At 47.2% G+C, this 21,380-nt stretch overlaps 1 long non-coding RNA gene across 1 annotated transcript; it reads right to left on the bottom strand.

Moving 5' to 3' along the window:
• Nucleotides 1–1,039: 1,039 nt before the first annotated feature.
• LOC120881059 lies at nucleotides 1,040–11,660 on the bottom strand. The gene is made up of 3 exons (XR_005725198.1): nucleotides 11,601–11,660; nucleotides 8,440–8,443; nucleotides 1,040–1,074 (listed from the first exon to the last, which is right to left on the bottom strand). It is a non-coding gene; the product is annotated as an uncharacterized LOC120881059 (long non-coding RNA).
• Nucleotides 11,661–21,380: the final 9,720 nt, after the last annotated feature.

The following is a 21,380-nucleotide window of genomic DNA, read 5'->3' as shown; positions in this document are numbered from 1 at the left end:
CCCCACCCTCAACCCATAGGCTGATGTAGGGGACAGCAGGGTGGATGGACCTCTCAGGAAGGGGTCTGAGTCCCAGACCAGCATAGGGAAGGCCGTGCGCCAGCCGGAAACACAGATTTGATCTCACTCTTTCCACATCCCGGTGATTCTCAGGGGCGCTGCTCTGGACCAAGGCCAAAGGCTCTGCGGTCCACCTGGCCCCTCACTCACAGCCACAGATGACAGGGCAAATGGGGGATAGGCTCCCAGGTCTGAGGATGCATTTAGGGAGCGCTGGGAAGGCTGAAAAGGTGTGGTTACAGAAAAAACCTCCCTTTCTTAGCCCATAGCACCCTCTGCTGCTACAGAATGAACACAGGGTTTTTGTTGTTCACTGTGTGTAAATTTAGTTTTCCACTTTGGGTAACACTTTGGTTTTGCTTTGACCTTTAACAGATCCCCATACTTTGACCCCCATGCACAAGGCAGGATGAAGAACAGGAGAGCATAGAGGCCCCAGGAAGAGGCAGCTAAACAAAAACAGGGTCCTGACCACCCTGAAGAAAAGTTATGACCAACCTAGATAGTATATTCAAAAGCAGAGACATTACTTTGCCGACTAAGGTCTGTCTAATGAAGGCTATGGTTTTTCCTGTGGTCATGTATGGATGTGAGAGTTGGACTGTGAAGAAGGCTGAGCGCTGAAGAATTGATGCTTTTGAACTGTGGTGTTGGAGAAGACTCTTGAGAGTCCGTTGGACTGCAAGGAGATCCAACCAGTCCATTCTGAAGGAGATCAGCCCTGGGATTTCTTCGGAAGGAATGATGCTAAAGCTGAAACTCCAGTACTTTGGCCACCTCATGTGAAGAGTTGACTCATTGGAAAAGACTCTGATGCTGGGAGGGATTGGGGGCAGGAGGAGAAGGGGAAGACAGAGGATGAGATGGCTGGATGGCATCACAGACTGGATGGACGTGAGTCTGAGTGAACTCCGGGAGATGGTGATGAACAGGGAGGCCTGGCGTGTTGCAATTCATGGGGTCGCAAAGAGTCGGACATGACTGAGCGACTGAAATGAACTGAACTGAACTGAACTGACCACCCTGAGCCAGGGGTTGGGGGAGGGGTGTTGTGAGGCAGAGGCATCAGGGAGGACGTCACAAACCAGGGACTTCATAGCTCAGCAGGTCTCTCCACCCGCCTGTCTCAGCTGCCTGGGTGAATTTGGACCCAGACACGTTTCCTCATGTCCAGGGTGTAATGGGTGAGGATCCCATCAGTATGTCCTTCCCTCCCAAAGGTGGGTGCCTAGAGCCCAGGAGGTACACAACATTGGATGAACAGATTTTTTTTAAAACCAACCAGTATTAAATAAATAAATTTTACTGGGATTATCATGCTTATTTGTAGTTGCCTGGTTAATCTCAGGAAAATCACTGAACAGCAAAAGCTTCCAGTGCATGAAAATGGGCCCCATTTATGCAGATGAAACAATTCTTCCAGGGCATAGCCAGAAACTAAGTTTATGCCAGAAGTTCAATCCACTACATGTTTCTAAGTCTTCATTTCTCTCAAACTTCTCAAGTATATTCCTCAAAGATTTTTAAACAAAGGGCTGTTATTTCTCCAACTGAAAACCCTGCTGTCCAAGGACCTCTGTAGGGCAGGATGGAACAAGGCCAGACTCTAGGAGCCCCTTCTTCAGCCTCCTGAAGTTCAAGGTCCATCTCACCAGTCCCGAGGGAACCTGGCCACCCACCAGCCCCAAGGACCAGCAAAGGGACGGTGAGTGATCTGAGCCATGGGACGGACACTAGCAGCCAGAAGTGCGGGATGAGCTAAATGAATAGCACAGATAGGCGCTTGGTGTGTGGACCACAAATTGCCAGGCTAACTGTCCAGCAGCAGCGGACATCCCAGCTGGGCGCCCGCCCTCCCCTGGACTGTGGCCATAAGAATTGTGTCTGCCCCAGAGACATTTCTTATCTGCTGTCCATCAGGGAAGCCCAGTATCAGGAAGTTGAGAAGGAACCAAATAACAAAGAATGTGGGAAAGAACATTTCAGAAGGAAGAAATGGAGTCCAGGAGATTGTGGTGGAGGGTTGAGGCTGACAGAGAAACCTGAGACAATGATACAGGAAGACGGGGCGGGAGTGAGTTACAAGCCTGGTGCAAACACATCTCTACGTTAATCTTACGTTTTCACACCTGCTGCTGAGACTCGAGCCAAGCAAATGCCTTTTATCACTGAAGCCCTGTCTTCCTGTTCTTTTCGTCCATTCTCTCCTGCTCTCTGCTCAAGGGAATTCACATGCACTTGCTTGATGGTAAAGCAAGTGGTTTGTATTTGCATTTTTCGAGGTCTTTCCTGGGTGTCCCCTAACTACCCCTGGCCGTACTGTTTCTTCCTGGCTTCTCAGCCTTTTAACCAGAAAATCTTTACTGCATCCACGAACCACATCTTTAAGGAAGGTAGAAGGTCTCCCTTCCTTTCCCCAAACCACTGAAAAGTATAGAGTCACAGAGAAGCAACCCAGAGAGGCTCTGGAGCCCAAACGGCCGACAGGCAGCCAGTGAGTGATGTCCAGTAGGTGACCAACAGGTGTGCTGCCGCCCGCTTGCTCTCAGGCCAATGGCCACCCAGGTCTAAGGAGGAGCCTTCTTCCCCAATGAGCCTGTACTCGTGAACTCGAAGAGCCTAGTCATCCACCAGAAAAGAACTCGAGAAGTTTAGCTAAAACATGTGATGGTAGAGTCACTCAGGAAGAAAAGGCAGCACCAGAAGCAGATGCGGGAGTGGTCAAGTCATAGCATCTTCATATGATGACCCTGGGCTTCCCAGGTGGCTCATCTGTAAAGAATCCACCTGCAATGTAGGAGCCGCTGCTGCTGCTGCTAAGTCGCTTCAGTCGTGTCCAACTCTGTGTGACCCCAGAGATGGCATCCCACCAGGCTCCCCCGTCCCTGGGATTCTCAAGGCAAGAACACTGGAGTGGGTTGCCATTTCCTTCTCCAATGCATGTGAACAGTGAAAGTGAAGTTGCTCAGTCGTGTCCAACTCTTAGTGACCCCGTGGACTGCAGCCTACCAGGCTCCTGCATCCATGGGATTTTCCAGGCAAGAGTACTGGAGGCAACATAGGAGACCCAGGTTCAATCCCTGGGTTGGGAAAATCCCCTGGAGGAGGAAATGGCTACCCACTCCAGTATTCTTGCCTGGAGAATCCCATGGACAGAGGGGCCTGGTGGAGTACAGTCCATGGGGTAACAAAGAGTAGGACACGACTGAGCAACTCAACCACACAACAATGTGATGACTCTGCCACATCCCTTGCCCTACAAGCACGTGGATTGTGTGAGCCAGATTTGTTGAATGACGTCATGCAGAATGCTGTTCCCTTCCAGGAGGCGCTCCGCAGAAAGAGAGAGGCAGTGGAACTTCCCTCAGCAAAGCCGAGGGGTCCCAAGGAGAGGTGAGCCTGCTGTCCGCCAACCCAGCCCCTCCGCGTGCAAGAGACAATCAGACGCGACATGGGTTCCGTCTGAGCAGTTCCGCTTTATTGCCGCAAACTCTTGGTTTATATAGACAAGCAAGGGGGTTCTGCGAGGGACCTCCCATAGTTGCACCAATCATGTTAAAGGTCAAATTGTAATATGCCATAGTTACAGCAATCACGTTAAAGATCAAATTATAATATGCCATAGTTGCACCAATCACGTTAAAGGTCAAATCTTAATATACCATAGTTGCACCAATCACGTTAAAGGTCAAGTCGTCATGTGCTTCATTGTAACAGGAGTCTATGGTGATCACGCACTGTCCACGTGCACGGAAGTCAAGAGACCCAATCAAAAACTGTAACATAGACCACGCCCCTATCTCTTCCGACGGACGCCGTCTTAGTTTCCCACCGCAAAGGCTAGCCGCCCCCCCCTTTTTTTAAGGTTTCCCACGTAGGGCCCCACATTCCCTCACCTGTTGCCAGGCTGAGGAACACCCAGGTGGCTTTGGATCCCAGCAGAGGGATCTCATTTTCTCCATGTCGGTCACATGGTTCAACAAGGAAAACTAGACTAAAGGACCTACAGAGTTATCTTCCCAGAGGCAGGATGTTTTGGGATGACAGCCTTCCCCATGGCAGTCTGCTAGCTGCCGCATTCTCACAGATGCAGCAGAAGGTTTGAACACACTAAAGTTTAACCTTCAGGACAGAAAAGAGAAAATCTTCATTTCTGGAAGAAAGTGTGTCTGCACAGACCAGCGCTCTGCTGGGGCAGGAGCCGCCATGGCCCGGGAGCCACTGAGCAGATGATGAAGGTGTCTTCATCATCACCATCCTGGGACAGTTTCACTTGCCGGATGGAGTTTTCCATGCTCTGGAAAGAGCCACAGCCCAGGCCAAATTTAGAGGGAGAAGTCTTTGTAGTTCAAGCCAAAATGTTGCTTCAGCTTCTCAACATGGCTGTGTACCCACCTCCACCATCAGGCAAACCCTTCACAAAAGGCTCAAGAGCAGAGGCTCCCTTTATTATTCTGGACAGTCTTTTCCTCACCGTTTATGATTCAGCTGTGACTCACCAGACAGAGATGCTTCAACAGCCAATGCCATGTGACGAGTTATGTTTCAGGGCTTTTGTGTGATGGGTAAGGGAGGTAAACCTTCTTATCTTTGTTCTTCACACCAGGAGGCTGACACTTTCTCAAGACCTCAATCACTGCCTGGTAAAGCAGCTGGAACACGAGCTCTGGAATTTGATGGTTCAGGTGGTCTTGACCCTTCGACTGATCGTGTGAATTTGGGCCCAAGTTTTACTCTCTTATAAACACTGATTCCTTCAAGAAGATATATGATATGGTGTTTTTAATTTTCTTCATAGGTGGCATCGTCCCAAATACACAGTCTGTTGTTATCAATACTGGAAACTTGGTCCCTATTCCTGAAAGATTGATGGGAGACCCATTGTGCAGAGTATTCTGACTTCTGGAACAGAATGACATTTCCATGATAAAGATGAGAAGATTCAAAGGCTTTCTGCCTCGCTTGTGAAGAGCCTAAGCTACTCCATTTTGCCAAAAAAAAAAAAAAAAGACTCCATTTTAGAGTTCTGAGGAAAGAGTCTTTGGAAATCCCCCGACCTCACCCCACCACCTGCGAGCCAGTCAGATCCCAGATCAGGATCTCCTGACTTTACCTTCAGGATTTATGACCTGCCCGGGAAATTCGAATTAAGCCTGGGAAATGGGAACCAATCAAGAACCCAACATCTAACCCGTCCACAGAAGGTAGTAACCAATTAGACGTCTCCCAACCCGGAAACTCCCGTTTTTCGAATTTTTCACGTGAGAATACCCTATATAAGCAATGTAACCCAGAGTTCGGGGCTCCTCTCCTTAGCTGCTGCGTCAGTAACAATGGAAGCCCCAGCTCAAGCTTGATAATGAAAACTCTCTTGCTTTTGCATCGGATATCGGCTCCCTGGTGGTCATTGGGAGATTTTGCGACTTGGGCATAACATTTGGGGGCTCGTCCGGGATCTCCCATTGGCTCCACGGGAAGACGGATCCGGAGAGTCATCTGCAGCCAGTAAGTTTTTTTTTTTTTTTTTCTTCCTGCTTTTCTTTTTGTCTCTGACAAGGCCTATTTCTGAGACTGGTACATGATGACTCAGGCGGACGCGCTGACGGGCCACCGGTGCAGGTCGTTGGGAGACGTCCCCAGCCCCTTCGGAGGGGATGGAGTGCCTCTGCTCTCTGTAGACGATAGCGGGTCGCTTCCACTGAACGGCGGAGGCCGTCGTCTTACTTTCGGTTTTGCCTCAGGACTCCCGGAGGTCTATTTCTCCTGTCTGTCTGTCTGTGTGGCTATCTATATTGCCTGTGTTAATTTACCAACATCTGACTGATCTAGGAATGATGGGGCAAAGTCAGTCTAACCCTACCCCTCTATCCCTGATCACTGACCATTTTAAGGAGGTCAAGATGCGCGCACGTGACCTCAGTGTGGAAATTAAGAAAGATAAATTAATCACTTTTTGCAGCGCAGAATGGCCAACCTTCCACGTGGGGTGGCCCCCAGAGGGCACCTTTGACTTGGAAACGGTGCACCGAGTCCGAGACATCATCTTTCCACCGCGGAGCGGACACCCTGACCAAGTTCCCTATGTCATAGTGTGGGAAGATCTCATATTGCACCCTTCTCCATGGGTAAAACCTTTCTTACCTCAACAGGGATTCTCCACCGTGCAGGTGCTGGTGACATGTGTAGGAAAGAACCTGAAAGATCCAAAGGAACCTGAACCAACGGCGCCGCTGTACCCCATTTTATAAGGGGGAACAGAGGAAGAACTTCTCTTCCCACCCCCTTACCAACCCCTCGAGCCACTGCGGGCCCCTGCTATCCCTCCACCTAGGGCCGACGCATCAGAAGGGGGGCCTGCACAAAATACTCGCCATAGGCGAGCCATGTCTCCGGCGGGGCTGGTAGACTCAACTGTTGCCCTCCCTTTACAAGTGGCCAGTCCCCCCGACGAGGAAGGGAACCAACCTCATCAATACTGGCCCTTCTCTACCAGTGACCTATATAACTGGAGGTCACAGAATGCTAAGTTCTCAGATAACCCTAGAGATCTAACTGGCCTTCTAGAAACTGTGCTTTTTACTCATCAGCCCACCTGGGACGACTGTCAATGGCTGCTCCAGATTCTCTTCACCACAGAAGAGAGAGAGAGAATACAGAATGAGGCCCGTAAAAGGGTCCCAGGGGCAAATGGAGAACCCACCACTAATATAGATGAAATTAACACCTCTTTTCCTTTATCGAGACCTGACTGGGATTACAATACGGCACAAGGTAAGGAGAGGCTCCGGGTCTACCGCCAGCTCTGTTGGGGGGGCTCAAGGCAGCTGCATGGAAACCCACTAACCTAGCTAGAGTAGGAGATGTTCAACAAGGCCCCACTGAGAGTCCAGCCGCTTATCTGGAAAGGCTGATGGAGGCCTTTAGACAATACAACCCCATGGACCCAGAAGCAGAAGGCACTCAGGCTGCTTTGATAATGCATTTTGTCAACCAGGCGGCTCCAGACATCAGGAAAAAGTTACAAAAACTAGAACGCCTGGGTGAAAAGAGTATCCAGGATTTAATAACAGTGGCAGAAAGGGTCTACAATACTCGAGAGACCCCCAAGGAAAAACTAGCTAAGGCAGCAGACCGCGAGACCCGCGATATGGCGCGCATCCTGCTAGCGGCAACAGTTCCTGATTCAGGAGAAAGGGAGCGCCAGCTGCGCCGCCTAGCGGCTGAAGGTAAGAGCCGCCCCTGTATGCGACCAGCATTAGGAAAGAACCAATGCGCCTATTGTAAGGAGGAAGGACACTGGGCCAAAGAATGCCCTAAGAAAAAGAAGGGACCACGAAAGACCCCTATCCTGGCTGTCGATGAACTGAGCGACTAGGGGAGATGGGGTTTGGCGCCCCTCCCCGAACCCAGGGTAACCCTAAGAGTGGAGGGGACCCCAATTGACTTCCTTGTCAACACGGGGGCTCAATATTTGGTTTTGCTGGAGCCCCAAGGGAAACTGGCCAGAAAGACTTCATGGGTGCAGGGGGCCACTGGGATGAAACAATATCAATGGACTACCCGAAGATTGATGGATTTGGGCACGGGCCGGGTATCCCACTCCTTTATAGTCATCCCAGAATGCCCCTTCCCACTGTTGGGAAGAGACTTGTTAACCAAGATGGGAGCTCAAATTCATTTCCTCCCAGGAGAAACTAAAATACTTGATCAGGCGGGCAGGCTGATTCAGGTACTGACAATTCAATTAGAGGATGAATATCAGCTGCACCAAAAACCGACCCTTCCCCAAACGGACATCCAGGAGTGGCTAGATGAATTCCCTGAAGCGTGGGCCGAGACAGGGGGAACCGGCTTGGCTAGGCACGACCCTCCTATATATAGATCACAAGCCAGGGGCCGATCCCGTCCGAGTCAGATAATATGCTATGACCTTAGAGGCCCGACAGGGAATCACCCCCCCATATCCGCAGGCTTCTAGCCCAGAAAATGTTTGAGACCTTGTCAGTCGGTGTGGAACACTCCCCTGCTCCCTGTTAAAAAACCAAATTCTCATGGCTATCGGCCAGTACAAGACCTGCAGGAAGTTAACCGCCGAGTTCTAGATATTCATCCTACGGTGCCAAACCCATACAACCTCGAGCTTGCTCCCTCCAGATCATCACTGGTATACGGTCCTAGATTTAAAAGACGCTTTCTTTAGTCTATCCCTGGTGCCCAAGAGCCAGGAGCTTTTCGCCTTTGAGTGGTCCGACCTGGAAGAGGGGATCAACGGACAGCTGACCTGGACGCGGCTGCCACAGGGATTTAAAAATTCTCCCACCATCTTCGATGAGGCCCTCCATGAAGACCTGGGTGAGTTTAGACAACAGCACCCCCAACTAACCTTGTTGCAATACGTAGATGACCTCATAATTGCAGCAAAAGACCAACAGACTTGCTTCATAGGCACCCGAAAACTATTGAGGACCCTTGGAAAATTAGGGTACCGAGCCTCAGCCAAAAAAGGCTCAGATATGCCAACCAGAGGTCACCTACTTAGGGTATGTGTTAAAAGAAGGGCAGAGGTGGCTGTCAGAGGCACGAAAGGAGATGGTACTCAAAACACCAACCCCAGACCCACCTTGAAGGGTGACTTGGGGTCTGCTGGCTTCTGCCGTCTTTGGATTCCAAACTATGCGGAACTGGCTAAACCCTTATATGAAGCCACCAAAAGTACCACCCCTTTCAGCTGGACAGAACAGATGCTGGCCGCCTTCAAAACTATTAAAACGGCTCTGCTGTCAGCCCCCGCCCTAGGGTTGCCTGACGTCACAAAACCCTTTCTCCTGTATGTGGATGAAAAACAAGGAGTAGCGAAAGCGGTGCTGATGCAACATTTGGGACCTTGGAAACGGCCAGACCCCGTAGCATCAGGCTGGCCCCCATGCCTCCACATGATTGCGGCAGTGGCCCTAATGGTCAAAGATACAAACTGACACTAGGGCAGGAGTTACATATTACCGCCCCCCGTGCCATTGAGGGCATACTGAAACAACCCCCAGATAGATGAATCAGCAACGCTCGGCTCACCCACTACCAGGGACTACTGCTAAACCCCTCCAGAATCATCTTTCTACCGCCTACTGCTCTCAATCCAGCTTGGTTGCTTCCTAAACCAGACTTGGAAGCCCCTATCCATGACTGCAGTGACATACTAGCCCAGGTGCATGGGATGCGAGAGGACTTGCAAGATCGCCCCCTGGCGGATGCTGAGGTAACCTGGTATACGGACGGGAGCAGTTTTGTCGGAGATGGACTCAGGTATGTGGGGGCAGCTGCAACCACGGAAACCCAAATTGTGTAGGCAGAAGCACTACCTCCGGTTACTTCGGCTCAAAGGGCTGAACTAATCGCCCTAACAAAAGCCCTCCAGTTGGGAAAGGACAAAAAGCTTAACATCATTACCGATAGCCGATACGCCTTTGCTACTGCCCACATACACGGGGCCATCTACAGAGGGAGGGGACTCCTCACGGCCGAGGGTAAGACGATTAAAAACAAAGAAGAAATAAAAGCTCTCCTCTCAGCATTATGGCTTCCTAAAAAACTAGCCATAATACACTGCCCGGGGCACCAGAAGCCAGACACCCCGATCTCAAGGGGAAATAACTTGGCGGACGGGGCAGCCAGGGATGCAGTCCAGAATACCGTGACAGAGGCCACTCTTCAGCTGCCTGACCCTGGGAGCCCTATTCTGCCAGCTTTGCCCAATTACTCAACAAGAGACTTAGACTGGATAAAAAGCCTGCCTATGGCCCAACAGCTGGCTGGGTGGTAGAGAGCAGCAGACAGCTCTCTAATCCTCCCAGAAGAACTAGGAAAACAAGTGTTACTAAAAATGCATTGTGCCACTCACCTGGGAACCCGCAAGATGCAAGACCTGATTAGACATGCCAATATTACCATGAAAGATGTCAGGACGATAATAGGAGACATCGTATCAAACTGCAAAGCATGCCAGCTCATGAACGCTGTCCCTCATCCGGCCAACCAAGGAATTAGAGAACGGGGGACAAGACCAGGAGCTTACTGGGAGGTGGACTTCACTGAGGTAAAACTGAGTAAATATGGATACAAATACCTGTTGGTGTTCATAGATACCTTCTCAGGGTGGGTAGAAGCTTTCCCCACCAAGAGAGAAACAGCACAGGTGGCGGCCAGAAAGCTGATTGAAGACATCTTGCCACAGTTCGGGTTTCCAGCACAGGTGGGGTCAGATAATGGGCCAGCCTTCGTGTCTCAGGTAAGCCAGGGTGTAGCCCGGGCTTTGGGGGCTAGATGGAAGCTGCACTGTGCCTATAGGTCCCAGAGCTCAGGGCAAGTGGAAAGGATGAATAGGACGCTTAAAGAGACATTAACAAAACTAGTTGCTGAGACTGGTGGGGACTAGGTGGCTCTCCTCCCCTTTGCCCTGTACCGGGTGTGGAACTCACCCTACCAACTGGGACTCACCCCTTTTGAAATCATGTATGGGATACCTTCCCCCAATAATCCCTAACCTAAAGGCAGAAGTGTTAAAAGAAATAGACGATCAGAAGTTGCTTTTTTTGTCTCCGGTCCTTACAATACTCCCACAGGGACACATAGAAGAAGCTCAAAACGCTATATGAATCAGGCCCTCCACCTGAACCTCACCACTACCGGCCAGGAGACTGGGTGTATGTGCGTTGTCATCGCCAAGAGACCCTAGAGCCTAGGTGGAAGGGACCCTTCCTTGTCGTCTTGACGACACCAACTGCTCTCAAAGTTGACGGCATCTCTGCTTGGGTCCACTACCCACACACAGCCTGCAGACCTGTTCGCCTTATGAGAAGAGTTCCTCCCCCAGTGGAATGCCGAATTGGACAAAACTAACCCGCTCAAGCTAAAACTGCGAAGACAACAAAAGTAGGTAAAATGGTAAAATGGCTACCTGGCTACTCCTGGTGCTTTCCCTCCTGGGCTGGAAAGCTTTAGGTGCGGCCCAGGACCAAAATCCACACCAACCTTTTAAAGTAACCTGGAAACTACGAAATGGAGAGACATACGAGGTGCTGAACCAGACGACTGCCACGCACCCTGTAAACACATGGTGGCCCGACTTATACTGCCACCTAAAAGAATTGATGGAGACTTCCTGGGCAAGCGCTTATCTGCAGAAAGTGGGTTTCTATGCGTGTCCGGGGCACAAAGAGACCGGATAAAGACTTGTGGTGGCATGCAGAATCGTCACTGTAAGGCATGGGAATGTGTGACTTCAAATGATGGCTGGTGGAAATGGAGTGTGGCCAGGCCGTCGAACCTGGTCACGATGACTTTTGTAAATCCTATCACCTCAGACATGTGGAACAAGTGATTTACCAGTAATTGCCCTGACTGCGACCTCGTCAAGCTCTCCTTCACTTATTAAGGACAGAGGGACATAAGATGGACATCTGGACTCGTCTGGGGTATACAGGGCCTCTGATTATCTTACTTTTGCCACTCACCTTCGGGCCGTGTTTATTGAACAAGTTAATGACCTTCATCAAGAGCCACATCAACACGGTGCAGCTTATGGTGCTCAGGTCCCAATATACAGCTCTGCTAGCGGGCCCCCATGATTGGGTCTGTCCTGGGTCCTTGAGAAGTGGAGAATGAAGAGCCTAAGCCACTCCATTTTGCCAAAAAAAAAGAGACTCCATTTTAGAGTTCTGAGTAAAGAGTCTTTGGAAATCCTCTGACCTCACCCCACCACCTGTGAGCCAATCAGATCCCAGATCAGGATCTCCTGACTTTACATTCAGGACTTACGACCTGCCCGGGAAATTCGAATTAAGCCCAGGAAATGGAAACCAATCAAGAACCCGTGGCCAGCCCGGGAAATGAAAACTAATCAGAACCCAACACCTAACCCTTCCACAGAAGGTAACCAATTAGACGTCTCCCAACCCGGAAACTCCCGTTTTTCGAATTTTTTGTGAGAGAATACCCTATATAAGCAATGTAACCGAGATTTCGGGGCTCCTCTCCTTAGCCGCTGCTTCGGTAACAGTGGAAGCCCCAGCTCGAGCTTGGTAATAAAAACTCTCTTGTTTTTGCATCGGATATCAGCTCCCTAGTGGTCATTGGGAGATTTCCCGACTTGGGAATAACACTTGAATTTTTAACGTCAGCACTTTATAGTACTGACATTAGCTTCCCTATGGACATCACATTCTGGAGCTAAGCTGCCTGGTTCAAATCAAGGCTTTTCCACTTACTAGCTGTATGACTGAGTGCAATGCTTGCCCTCTCTGAGCGTCCTTTTTCTCATATGTGAAACCAGCATAATGGCAGCTCTTTTCTAAGGTTTTGATGGGTTTTAAATGGGATAATACATGTAAGTGGTTTGGCCCAAAGTCTAACATATAGTAACTTTTCAATGAACTTACCTATCGGCATTTTTAAAACAATTGAAATAGAGGCATCATTTTTTGAGAAATTACCATCCTCGGTGTTTTATGAAGGAGGACTTGGATTAGTTGTAAATGTATATTGCAAATGCTGCTGCTGCTGCTGCTGCTAAGTCGCTTCAGTCGTGTCCGACTCTGTGAGACCCCATGAACTGTGGCCCACCAGGCTCCTCTGTCCGTGGAATTCCCCAGGCAAGAATACTGGAGTGGGTTGCTATTTCCTATTCCAGGGGATCTTCCTGACCCAGGAATTGAGCCCAAGAATTCTGTGTCTCCTGCACTGCAGGCTGGTTTTTTACCACTGTGCCAACTGGGAGGCCCATTAGACAAAAACCATCAGATTTTAAAAACCAAGATCTGATTATATGTTATCTACCAAAAACCCACTTTCAGCACAAGATAGATTAAAACCAAAGAGAGAGAGATACAGCAGGCTAACACTAATTGAAAGAAAACTAGAGCAGCTGGATTAACTTCAGACAAAGCCAACTTGAGAGAACACAGGAATTACTGGAGATAATGAGGTGCATCATGCAATGATAAAAGGGGTCAGTTCTCCAGGATGACATAAAAATCCCTAAAGAGTATGTGCTTAACACAGAGCATGAAAATACAAGTCACAAAAACCAATAGAACTGTAAGGAAAGAAAAGTGAATCCACTATTGTTCAACACCCCTCTGACAACACACAGCCCAGCAGGAAGAATATCACTGGAGACGCAGTTGAACAGGACAGCACCATCAGTTAACTGCGTCGGGTGCACATCTAGAGGTGACCTCACCAAACGGCAAGAGAATACACATGCTTCTCATTCTCTAAGATCACATTACGGGACGTAAAACACACATAAAACAATGGGATGAAACTCAAATCAATAATTGACAGAAAGCTGGAAGACTCCCAAACACTTGGGGATAAAACAACACACTTCTAAATGACATGAGCTCAACCCACTCCAGTACTCTTGCCTGGAAAATCCCATGGATGGAGGAGCCTGGTAGGCTGCAGTCCATGGGTCGCTAACAGTCAGACACGACTGAGAGACTTCACTTTCACTTTTCACTTTCATGCATTGGAAAAGGAAATGGCAACCCACTCCAGTGTTCTTGCCTGGAGAATCCCAGGGATGGCGGAGCCTGGTGGGCTGCCGTCTATGGGGTCACACAAGAGTCGGACACGACTGAAGTGACTTAGCAGCAGCAGCAAGAAATCTCAAGAGAAATTTTTAAATACTTAGAACTAAATGAAAATAGTTTATCAAAATTTGTTGATGCAGCAAAAGCAGTGCTTGGAGGGAGTTCTATAGCACTGAAAGCATATATTAAGAAAAAATCTAAAATCAATAATCTAAGCGTCCACCTTAGGAAACTAGAAAAATAAGAGCAGATAAAATCCAGGTAAGCAGAAAGAAATCACTGAAAGTAAAGCAGAAATCAGTAAATTTGGAAATAATAAATCAACGGGAAAAAATGTATGAAAGAAAAAGCTGGGCTCATTGAAAAAAAATCAATAAAACTGATGAACTGCTAGCCAACTAAACGAAAAAGAGAGAAAACACAAATTTACAAGAAATGAAACTGGCATCACTGCTGACTTCATGGACATTAAAAAGATAATACAAATATAAAACAGATCACCAACAGGAACCTACTCTATAGCATAAGAAACTATACTCAATATTTTGTAATAACCTATAAGGGAAAAATCTGAAAAAGAATGTGTGTGTGTGTGAGAGAGAGAATCACTTTGCTGTGCAGCTGAAACTAACACAACATTGTAAATCAACTATACTCCAATTAAAAAAATAATAAAGGATTATGACAACTCTGTGCCCATAAATCTGATAATCTAGATGAAACGGACCAATTCCTTAAAAGACACAATCTAGCAAAAGTCACAGAAAAAAAAAAAAGACAGATTAATTAAATAGCCCTATATCAATTAAGGAAATTGAATCAATAATTAATAACCATCCAAAACAGAAAGCGCCAAGCCCACTGCTGAGTTCTACCAAACACTTAAGGAATTACACCAAGTTCTTTACAATCTCTTCCCCAAAATGGATGCAGAGAGAATAAATACATTCTAACTCATTTTATACGGCTTCCCTGGTGGCTCAGACAGTAAAGAATCCGCCTGTAATACAGGAGACCCAGGTTCCATCCCTGGGTCAGGAACATTCCCTGGAGGAGGGAATGACTACCCACTCCAGTATTCTTGCCTGGAGAACTCCATGGACAGAGGAGCCTGGTGGGCTATAGGCAATAGGGTCACAAAGAGCTGAACACTACTGAACCGACTGAGAATGCATGCAAGCAAGCAACTCACTCTGTGGGGTTTCCCTGATGGTTCAGACAGTAAAGAATCTGCCTGCAATGCTGGAGACCCAGATTCGATCCCTGGTCGAGAAGATCCCCTGGAGAAGAAAATGGCTACCCACTCCAGTATTCTATGAGGCCAGCATTACCCTTATACTAATATCAGCCAAAGGGAGATATTACTTTCTAAGGAAGGAAAACCTCAGATGAATAGCCCTCATGAACATAAATGCAAAAATCCTCAGCAAAGTATCAGCAGTCAAACAAGCAACCACAATCATGAAACAGCCACAGGAACAACAGGCACACAAGAACACAAGAGAGGAAGGGGCAAAGGACCCCTGTCAGTGCCAGACCAGGACAAGATGCAGAAGACATTCATGAAGGTAAAAATACCTCTTACATCACAGGCAGGGAAAACCATCTGAAACATCTCTCACTCATTCAAAAAAACTGAGAGAGAAGTAAGGCCGATAGTATTTGTCTATTACCACCAGCTGAATGAGAAACCATCAGAAACAAGAGACCCTATTAGTAGTCACTAGAATAGGAATAACACTGTACAGACTGAGACCCAGAGACCTAGAAACATCTCCTGCATTACCAGGGCGGGCTGAGAAGAAAGTCAGCCTCATAGAAACCAAATCTTACACCTTCAGGGTACACCAGTGGAGACAGTTAAGATAAAATCAACCAGTTGTGGGGGGAAAAAAATGCACATTAGCATATCAGACCCAGCAATGCATAAAAGCATTATACACTGTGACCAACTGTAATTCCAGTGAGAATGGTGAAAGTGTGCAGCAAATCAAACAATAAAGTCCATGCAAAAAGCAGAGAGCCATAAAATTTCAGAACCTTATTCAAAAAGAAAAATATAGAAATGTTCTCAATGGAAAGAGTGATCAAGAATAAGAATTTTCCCAACTTCTAAACAATAACAACAACAATTTTAGAAGACAACACAGCAGTGCAAAATTCTGAGGACTGTGTGTTCACAAATTCCAGTTTTACAGCTCTCTCCAAACTGTCAACCCTAATGAAGGGAGAATATAGTTCCAGGCATGTCGGTGTTCAGATACTTTGCCTGTTATGCATGCATTCTCATGATACTGCTTCCCTGGTCGGAGGACTAAATTCCCATACACCCTGCAGCAGGGCACCATTTGAACTGGAAAGACTTCTAAATTGTTAATTTTTTTAAAAAAGACACCTTATTGCTAAAAAAAAAAAAAAATGCTACTCATCTGAGCTCTTGGCAAGGTACATTCTTTTTGCAATACTAACATCAAAGATCACTGATCACAGATCACCACAACAAATATAATAACAAAATAATAACAAATGTAATAAATATAATAACAATATACAAAATCACTGCAGATGGTGATTGCAGCCATGAAATTAAAAGACGCTTACTCCTTGGAAGAAAAGTTATGACCAACCTAGATAGCATATTGAAAAGCAGAAACATTACTTTGCCAACAAAGGTCCATCTAGTCAAGGCTATGGTTTTTCCAGTGGTCATGTATGGATGCAAGAGTTGGACTGTGAAGAAAGCTGAGTGCCAAAGAATTGATGCTTTTGAACTGTGGTGTTGGAGAAGACTCTTGAGGGTCCCTTGGACTGCAAGGAGATCCAACCAGTCCATCCTAAAGGAGATCAGCCCTGGGTGTTCTTTGGAAGGAATGATGCTAAAGCTGAAACTCCAGTACTTTGGCCACCTCATGCGAAGAGTTGACTCATTGGAAAAGACTCTAATGCTGGAAGGGATTGGGGGCAAGAGGAAAAGGGGAAGACAGAGGATGAGGTGGCTGGATGGCATCACCAACTCGATGGACATGAGTTTGGGTGAACTCCAGGAGCTGGTGATGGACAGGGAGGCCTGGCATGCTGCAATTCATGGGGTCGCAAAAAGTCGGACACGACTGAGCGACTGAACTGAACTGAACTGAATATAACAAATATAATAACAATGATAAAGTCCAAAGTACTGAGAATTACCAAAATGTGCCACAGAGACAGAAGTGAGCAAGTGCTCTTTAAGAAATGGTTACAGTGCACTTGCTAGAGGCAAAATTACCACAAAACTTCCATTTGTGAAAAACACAATAAAGCAAAATACAACACAAGGTCTGCTGTAAAGATTTAGATGATAGGAGACGCCTTGGCAGAAACTATGTAAGCCAGAATACAGTAGCCCAACATCCTCAAAGCACTGAAAGGACAAAAATTATCAACCTAGAACTCTACTTCAAAGAGAACCTCTTTCAAAAGCAAAGGCAAAATTAAGATCATTTTTTTTCAGACACTGAAAAGCTGAAATGATTCATCATCACCAGAACAACATTATAGGAAAAAGTAAAGAAAGCCCCCCAGGCAGAAGGGAAATAATACCAGATGGAAATCTGAATTTACAGAGAGAATGCAGACCACACTAAACTGTAAACATACGGGCAAATATGACAGTGTTGCTGATGCTTCAAATTTTCTATAAGAAACAACAACGCTTATAGCAAAAATTAATAATAGTGTACTGCACAGTTTATAACCTATCTAGAAGGAAAATGTATACAACAGCACAAAGACTAGGAGAAGAAAAAATGAAGGTGTGCAATTGTAAGGTTATGTCTTAGTCGATTTCCCTGCCATAACAAAGTACTACAGACTGCGGGCTTAAACAGCAGAAAGTCACGTGCTCACAGTTCTAGAGTCTGGAAGTCGGAGATCAATCAGGGCCCTGGTCTTCAGGGTCAGAAGACCAGCCTTCTGGTGAAGGCTGTCTTTCCAGCATGAAGGCCACCCTCTCACTACATCCTGGAATGACCTTACTCGGTGTGCGCAGATGGAGAGAGAGCACACACAGGCTCCCTGGGGTCTCTTCTCCCAAGGGCACTAACCATGATGGACCCACTCACATAACCTCATCTGACCCTAGTCACCTCCCATCACACTGGGGGTTAGAGCTTCAATACATGACTTTTGGGGGAACACAAGCATTCTATCATCCATATGAAAAACAAACTTTTTATGCTATTTAGAGGTGGACCGCTAAGGGATGTATACCGTAAACCCTAAGCAAACATTATATAGAGGATCATTAGTAAAACTAATAAAACTGAAAAGGAGCAGACCCTGTGGTCCTTGCCCTCCCTCCACCATGTCGTCTGCCTACCTTTGGTCTATGGAAAATTTCAGCCAAAGCATAAGTTCAGTCAGAGAAGTGAGAAATGTAGAAACAGATATATAAAATTGACTTCATCAGAACTCAAATGTTTTGAGCTTCCAACTATTAAGAAAATGAAAAGACAACCCAATGACTAGGAGAAAATGTTTCCAAAACACGTATCCTACAAAGAACTCGTATCTGGAATATATAAGGAGTCCTAACAGCTCAGTGACAAGACAAACAGCTTACTGTTTTTTTTTTAATTGACAAAATATTTTTTTAGTATTTACTTATTTGGCTGCGCCAGGTCTTGGTTGCATCTTCATTGCAGCATGGGAACTCTTAGCTGCAGTACATGGGATCTAGTTCCACAATAAGGGATTAAACCCAGACCCCTTGCCCTGGGAGCATGGTGTCTTAGCCACTGGACCTTCAGGGAAGTCCTTAATCAGCAAAATATTTTAAGACATTTCCACACAGCATGGATAGTATGAACAACAAATGAAAAGACTGAACATTATTAGTGTTCGAGGAAATATAAACTAAATAAGACATCCATACACACCAAGAAAAGACAAAACTAAAAGACTATACATTGGCAGAAATGTGCGGGGCAACTGGAACTTGCTTACACTGCTGGTGGAAATGTAAAAAGGTAAAACCAACCTGGAAAACAGTTTGACAGTTTCTTTAAAAGCTGAATATGCATGTGTGTCTGTGTGTGCTAAGCCGCTTCAGTTATTTCCAACTCTGTGAGATGCTATGGACTGTAGCCCTCCAGGCTCCTCTGTTCACAGGACTCTCTAGGCAAAATACTGGGAGTCTCCCCAACCCAGGGGTTGAACCCAAGTCTCTTTTGTGTCCTGCATTAGCAGGCGGGTTCTTTACCACCCTCGCCACCTGGGAAGCCCCAAAAGTTGAACATACAACTTCCCTATGACCCAGCTACTCTATTGCTAAGTATTTAACCAAGAAATGAAATCATATGTTCAAACAAAGACTGGGACATGAGTGTTTATGGCAGCTTTATCTTTAGTTGCCAAAATCTGGAAAATAACCAATGTCCAATACCAGGTGAATCAGTAAATCATGGTATACCCATAAGATGGAATACTACTCAGCAATAAAAAAGGAACAAACTATTGACATCCACTTATGTAAAACTGGACAATACTGAAGCTAAGGATCCAATACTTTGGCCAACTGATGAGAAGAACCAACTCATTGGAAAAGACCCTGATGCTGTGAAAGATTGAGGCAGGAGAAAGGGGACTACAGAGGATGAGATGGTTGGATGGCATCACCAACTTAATGGACATGAGTCTGAGCAAACTGTGGAAGACAGTGAAAGACAGGGAAGCCTGGTGTGCTGCAGTCCATGGGATCTCCAAGAATCGGACACAACTTAGCGACTCAACAACAGCTATGGTGACCGAAAACAGATCAGTGAATACCTGAGAATGGATTACAAAGAGCCATCAAGAAACACTGGGTGATGAATATGCTCATTTTTTTGACTGTGGCAACGGTGCCATGGGTAAATACATATGTTAAAACTCAAATTATATACTCAAAGCAGGTGCAGTTTATTTTATAAAATTACACCTCAATAAAACTGGGGTAAATAAGCAGAAAGGATTTGGACTGCTCTACTGTATAACTCATCCAGGTGGGTGGTCCCCTGTAATTTACTGATATTTCCTTCATCGCATCAGGTCACTTGGTCAAATACACGTGTTCCCTTGGGAAGACTGCTCCCTGTTCCAATCCATCCTCTATGATTTTCAATACAATTACTATTGAGACTCAGGGGTAACAACAAAACCCAAAAAGACAGACTCTCCCACATGCGCACGGAGGTTCTCTTCTCTGTCTGAAAGGACCCTCCTCTGTGCTGGGTTTGAGATCCCTGGCGAGTCTGGGAACTCGGGACTCGCAAGTCCTCCTTGGCCAAGGCAAGAGCCCCAAGACACTGAGGCAAGCCATGGATCTGGTGAAAAGATGTGGGACTTCTGATGCCCACAGTCAGAGAGGAAGCGGATCCTTGCAGAGAGTAGAGCTGAAAAAATGGAAGCTACCAGATAGAGCAGGAGAACATTCTGCTGAAGACACTGACCAGGGCAGAGAGCAGAGCCAGGTGCCCCACCCTGCCCCACCACCAGCCACACACAGGGTCAGCACCAGCCATCAGGCTCCCAGGGGACCAGACCTGCCAGTTAGCGGAGGAGACCAGAGCAGGAAGGGCTGCCTGCAGCAAGTTCTAGGCTGTTGCCTGCTGTTCAGGGAGAGCAAGGTTGTCTGCCTCGGGAGCTTGAGGCTCCCTCCAGGCATGGATTCTGCAGTAACCCTCTTTCAACTTTTACAGAACAGGGAGGTGGAAAGTCCCAACGGCCCTGTGGAGAAGTGACATCTGCTCAGTTCACCGAGGCCGACCCCGGCCATGTCTTCAGAGGAAGCATCGCCCGAGAAAGCCATTCCCACCCCTACAACACATGCCCCCCGCCCTGGTCGCCCACGATGCACCAGGAGCATTGAATTCAGGAAACACACCCTTGATCAGACAGGCCTCCAAGAGCTCAGGCTCTGACATGGCCTCGAGAACCACATTCTGCTGCTTCTGCAGGTGTAGAGCAGGCACGTGAGAGCAGTGGCAGCCACTTGAGCACCCTGAGGAGGCCCCTGGAGCGCAGTAGACACTGTGCAGAAGGTGGACGGGACAGACAGACCAGGTTCTAAGATCATGGGCAACATCACTGAGTCATCGAATTTGAACATCAGTTGTCTGAGGTAACCACGTGAGTATGGCCTGGGGGTGGGGCCAGGGAGAGAGAAGCGACACTATAGGAAAGCAAAGCAAAGCAAAGGACCAACTGACACCAAAAAAAAAAGAAACAAGAACAACCAGCCCCCAAAATACAGGAAAGATGACCCCCAAACCCCCAAAATCAGAAACAAAAGAAAACCATCTTAAGCAGTGGTGACAGTATAAATCCCTGTGTCCACTTTGAAAAACAGCTGAGTATCACTTGCTACAGCTGAGCGCTGGGTACCTTCTGAGATCCAGGGATATCCCTGCAAGGTGGGGACCAGGGTGGTCCATGCAGAGTTACCCCAGGAGACACGCACTAGAGAGAGGTCCATACCAGCACTGTTCTAACAGCAGGGGGAAAGTGAAAAGAACACAGAAGGGGAATGTGCCCATATAGTCAGGTATTGTCTCGTGACTGAGGGCTGTCCACCACGTGGTTTCTGTGCAAGTGAACCACACCCCAGGAGTGTGTGGTGCCAGGAGGAAGCTCAGAAATAAAACAGTAAATAGGAACAGCAAAAGAAAAACATCCAAAGCTGAAACATATCTTGTTTACAGACATAAGCGCCCC

This window comes from Oryx dammah, unplaced genomic scaffold (genome assembly GCF_014754425.2).
Source record: "Oryx dammah isolate SB20612 unplaced genomic scaffold, SCBI_Odam_1.1 HiC_scaffold_22, whole genome shotgun sequence".
In the NCBI taxonomy this organism is placed as follows: domain Eukaryota; kingdom Metazoa; phylum Chordata; class Mammalia; order Artiodactyla; family Bovidae; genus Oryx; species Oryx dammah.
Note: the sequence above shows the minus strand (reverse complement) of the source record. Positions and strands in the feature narration are given on the sequence as shown.